Source organism: Staurois parvus, unplaced genomic scaffold (genome assembly GCF_062004578.1).
Source record: "Staurois parvus isolate SC_StPar_1 unplaced genomic scaffold, SC_StPar_1.0 ptg001977l, whole genome shotgun sequence".
NCBI lineage: Eukaryota > Metazoa > Chordata > Amphibia > Anura > Ranidae > Staurois > Staurois parvus.
Window position 1 is genome coordinate 48,677 of NW_028319773.1, and position 6,000 is coordinate 54,676.

Here is a 6,000-nt window from a genome sequence, read left to right on the forward strand (position 1 = left end):
AGAAACCGGCCGTTCCTCCTCTCCTCCACAACCCATCCCTACAGATAATCCTCAGATTCACCAGCCATATGGGTTATATCGGTCCTATGGGGCCTAGGTCAGGACTGTACATGGACACCACGCCGTGCTGGGCGGACATGGACAATGACAGCTGGCTGTACAAGCTCCGCCCCTTACACCATGTCATTATTTCATCATTGCGTCCCCTGTACCCCCTTCCCCCAACATTGATTACCTACACCCCCATCCCCCTACATCTCCTGAACCCCCTGTACCCCCTTCCCCCAACATTGATTCCTTACACCCCCGTCCCCCTACATCTCCTGAACCCCCTGTACCACCTTCCCCCTACATCTCCTGAACCCCCTTCTCCCAACATTAATTCCCTACACCCCCTTTCCCCCACATCTCCTGCATCCCTTGTACCCCCTTCCCCCAACATTGATTCCATACTCCCCCTACATCTCCTGCATCCCCTGTACTCCCTTTCCCCAACATTGATTCCCTACACCCCCTTCCCCTACATCACCTGCACCCCATGTACCCCCTTCCCCAAACACTGATTCCCTACACCCCCTTCCCCCTACATTGATTCCCTACACCCCCATCCCCCTACATCTCCTGCACCCCATGTACCCCTTTCCCCCAACATTGATTCCCTACTCCCTCTTCCCCTACATCTCCTGCACCCCATGTACCCCCTTCCACCAACACTGATTCCCTACACCCCCTTCCCCTACATCTCCAGCATTCCCTGTACCCCCTTCCCCCAACATTGATTCCCTTCACCCCCGTCCCCCTACATCTCCTGTACTCCCTTCCCCCAACATTGATTCCCTACACCCCCATCCCCCTACATCTCCTGCACCCCATGTACCCCTTTCCCCCAACATTGATTCCCTACTCCCCCGTCCCCCTACATCCCCTGTACCCCCTTCCCTCAACATTGATTCCCTACACCCCCATCCCCCTACATCTCCTGCACCCCATGTACCCCCTTCCACCAACACTGATTCCCTACACCCCCTTCCCCTACATCTCCTGCATTCCATGTACCCCCTTCCCCCAACATTGATTCCCTTCACCCCAGTCCCCCTACATCTCCTGTACCCCCTTCCCCCAACATTGATTCCCTACACCCCCATCCCCTACATCTCCTGCACCCCATGTACCCCTTTCCCCCAACATTGATTCCCTACTCCCCCGTCCCCCTACATCCCCTGTACCCCCTTCCCCCAACATTGATTCCCTACACCCCCATCCCCCTACATCACCTGCACCCCATGTACCCCTTTCCCCCAACATTGATTCCCTACTCCCCCATCCCCCTACATCTCCTGCATCCCTTGTACCCCCTTCCCCCAACATTGATTCCCTACACCCCCGTCCCCCTACATCTCCTGCATCCCTTGTACCCCCTTCCCCCAACATTGATTCCCTACACCCCCGTCCCCCTACATCTCATGCATCCCCTGTACCCCCTTCCCCCAACATTGATTCCCTACACCCCCATCCCCCTACATGTCAAGCATCCCCTTCCCCCAACATTGATTCCCTACATCCCCATCCCCCTACATCTCATGCATCCCCTGTACCCCCTTCCCCCAACATTGATTCCCTACACCCCCATCCCCCTACATGTCAAGCATCCCCTTCCCCCAACATTGATTCCCTACATCCCCATCCCCCTACATCTCCTGCATCCCCTTCCCCCAACATTGATTCCCTACATCCCCATCCCCCTACATCTCCTGCATCCCTTGTACCACCTTCCCCCAACATTGATTCCCTACTCCCCCTTCCCCCTACATCTCCTGAATCCCCTGTACCCCCTTCCCCCAACATTGATTTCTGTACCAGTGTCCGTCTTCCCCCTATGTCCTCTGCACCCCCTATATCTCCTGTCCTTCTTTCCCCTATGTCCTCTGCACCCCCTATATCTCCTGTCCTTCTTCCCCCTATGTCCTCTGCACCCCCTATATCTCCAGTCCTTCTTCCCCCTATGTCCTCTGCACCTCCTACATCTCCTGTCCTTCTTCCCCCTATGTCCTCTGCACCCCCTATATCTCCTGTCCTTCGTTCCCCTATGTCCTCTGCACCCCCTATATCTCCAGTCCTTCTCCCCCCCTATGTCCTCTGCACCTCCTACATCTCCTGTCCTTCTTCCCCCTATGTCTTCTGCACCTCCTACATCTCCTGTCCTTCTTCCCCCTATGTCCTCTGCACCTCCTACATCCCCTGTCCTTCTTCCCCCTATGTCCTCTGCACCTTCTACATCTCCTGTCCTTCTTCCCCCATGTCCTCTGAACCCCCTACATCTCCTGTCCTTCTTCCCCCATGTCCTCTGAACCCCCTACATCTCCTGTCCTTCTTCCCCCTATGTCCTCTGCACCTCCTACATCTCCTGTCCTTTTTCCTCCTATGTCCTCTGCACCTCCTACATCTCCTGCCCTCCCCCATGTCCTCTGCACCTCCTACATCTCCTGTCCTTCTTCTCCCCATGTCCTCTGCACCTCCTACATCTCCTGTCCTTCTTCTCCCCATGTCCTCTGCACCTCCTACATCTCCTGCCCTCCCCCATGTCCTCTGCACCTCCTACATCTCCTGCCCTTCTTCCCCCTATGTCCTCTGCACCTCCTACATCTCCTGCCCTTCTTCCCCCTATGTCCCCTGCACCTCCTACATCTCCTGTCCTTCTTCCCCCTATGTCCTCTGCACCTCCTACATCTCCTGCCCTTCTTCCCCCTATGTCATCTGAACCCCCTACATATCCTGTGTCCCCCAGGGGACACAGAGTCACTTAAAGCACAGGAGAATGCTGCAGTCACTTGAGACATTGGGATCATTGGAGTATCATGGGGACACAGAGTCACTTAGGGTACAGAAGCAGTGGAGTCAAAGTAGACACTGGGGTCATTGGCGGGCCCTGGGGATACAGTCACCTAAGGCACCGGAGCACTGGAGTCACTGAGACCATGGGGTCATTGGAGTGTCTCTGGGACACAGAATCACTGAAAACACAAAAGGGCTGGGGTCAATGAAACACTGGGGTCATTAGAGTGCCCTGGGGACACAGAGTCACTTAAGGCACCGGAGTAATGGAGTCAGTGGAGAAATTAGAGTCATTGGAGGACCCAAGGGGCACAGAGTCAGTGAAAGAAAAGGAGCACTGGGGTCACAGAAGACACCGAGGTCATTGGAGTGCCCAGGGGACACAGAGTCACTGAAGGTACAGGCGCACTGGAATCAATGAGACACTGGGGTCATTGAAGTACCCTGGAGACACAGTATAATTGAATTCACATGAGCACTGGTGTCACTGGGGACATTGGCGGGCCCTGGAGATACAGAGTCACCTAAGACACCCGTGTGCTGGGGTCACTGGAGGACCCTAGGGTCACAGAGTCACTGAAGGTACAGGAGACTTGGGGTAACTGGAGTGCACAGGGGACACAGAGTCACTTAACGCACCGGAGTGCTGGAGTCACTGGAAGACCTAGAGTCACTGGAGGGTCCTAGGGGCACAGAGTTACTGAAAACAAATGAGCACTGGGGTCACAGAAGACAATGGGGTCACTAGAGTGCCCTGGGGACACAGAGTAGCTGAAGGCGCATGAGCACTGGGGTCACAGAAGACAATGAGGTCATTGGAATGCCCTGAGGACACAGAGTCACTGAAACCAAGGAGCACTGGGGTCACAGAAGACAATTGGGTCACTGGAGGACCCTAGGGTCACAGAGTGAGTAAAGACACATGAGCACTGGGGTCACAGAAGACAATGGGGTCATTGGAGTGCCCTGGGGACACTGAGTGAGTGAAGGTGCATGAGCACTGGGGTCACAGAAGACAATGGGGTCATTGGAGTGCCCTGGGGACACAGAGTGGCTGAAGGCGCATGAGCACTGGGGTCACAGAAGACAATGGGGTCATTGGAGTGCCCTGGGGACACAGAGTGAGTGAAGGTGCATGAGCACTGGGGCCACAGAAGACAATGGGGTCATTGGAGTGCCCTGGGGACACAGAGTGAGTGAAGGAGCATGAGCACTGGGGTCACAGAAGACAATGGGGTCATTGGTGTGCCCTGGGGACACAGAGTAAGTGAAGGCGCATGAGCACTGGGGTCACAGAAGACAAAAGGGTCATTGGACTGCCACCCCCCCCCCCCCCCCCGAACACAGAGTCACTGGAAGCACAGGAATATGCTGGGGTCACTGGAGGAATGAGGAGCACAGGGGCCACGGCAGCTGGGGGCACAGCTTAGGTATGCTCTCCTCTCCTGATTGGCTGTGGTGCCAAGTCTATGTGTTAACCACCCTACTGAAAGCAATGCTCACCCGGTGTGGCCCCTACCCCATCCTGACTATTGTTACAAAGGAAGGTTGAGTGATCGTCCTGAGTACTGAGAGCTCCCTCTACTGGCCAAGCCACTAATCTCTTTGTTTCATAACAAATATATTCGAGAAAAAGCGCACGTTACCTATGAGGGTGGAGAAGTCCTGCAGATACAGAGAAGGAAAGACCTCCAAAGGTCCGCTCAGTGCGCCCCCCCCCCTCGGGGTTACCAATATTGGAATTATACAACAAAACGGTAAGACGACGAAGGAGGACCGCCACAGCACAGCGTTCCAGAAATCACCTTCACGGCAGAACTCCGCCCACAGCGCTGAAATCTACACACTGGATCAGGGAGGAGCTTGGCAATATCCTCATCCGAATCCAGAGCAGGTGTATGTACAGAACACGATCTCCATTCCCCTTCACCATGAACTTCCTCATCGTACCCGGAGCTCTAATACACAAGAACTTGGCAGCCTATGGCCAGGGGCGGGAGCTTCCCTCTCATTAACCCCTAGGGGCCCATTTATAAATGTTTTCACACAACTTTCACCCAGGATTAACACATACCTTTCAATCCAAAGAGGAAAAAGGTATGAATCCTGGGTGAAAGCGGTGTGAAAACATTTCTGTTGACATTCTATATCATTACTATTTGTATTATCTTTATATTACTGTCATTATTATTATTTATATTATTTGGGAAAAAGATGAGAATCTTGGGTGAAAGCTGAGTGAAAATGTATTATTATTATGTTGTATCATTGGTATTCATTCTCTCCCTCCCTTCCCTCTGTCTCCTCTTTCAATTCTCAATCTCTCTCATCTCTCTCCTTCTCTCATCCATTCTCTCTCTCCCTCCCTCTCCATACTCTCTCTCTCTCCACCTCCCCCCCTTCTCTCTCATCTTTCTTTCTCCCTCTCCTTCTCTCTCTTCCCCTTCCCTCTCTCCCTCTCCTTGTCTCTCTCTATCCCCTTCTCTCTCTCTCCACCCCCTTCTCTCTCATCTCTCTTTCTCCCCCTCTCTCTCTCCCCCCTTCTCTCTCCCCTTCCCTCTCTCTCCCTCCTCTCTCTCTCTCACCCCCTCTCCATTATCTCCCTCTCCACCCCACCTCTCTCTCTATTCTCTCTCTCCCCCCCTTCTCTCTCATCTCTCTCTCTCCTTCTCTCTCTTTCTCCCTCTCCCTCCCCATTCTCTCTCTCTCCATTCCCCCCTTCGCTCACTCTCCATTCTCCCCCCCCCTCCCTCTCTCAATTATCTCTCTCTCCCTCCCTCTCCATTCTCTCTCTCCCACCCTTTCTCTCCTTCTCTTTCTCCCTCCCCTCTCTCCTTCTCTCTCATTCTCTTTATCCCTCTCTCTCCTCTCTTTCTCTCCCTCTCTTTACTATTTTTAGATTATCATGATTTCATTTTTATTATTTGTATATTTATTATTATTTCAATTATTATTATATTGTTAACATTTTATTATTATTATTATTTGTAAATGTATTTATTTATTAATTATATTATTATGTCTATTAATTTTATTTTAGAAGTAGCATTGTTTGATCATTATTTGTATATTATTTAATTATTAATTATGTATTGTTAATTTATGTATTTTTATAGTTAATATTATGACTTTGATATTTATTTATATATATTTTTTTTTTTTTGCTTT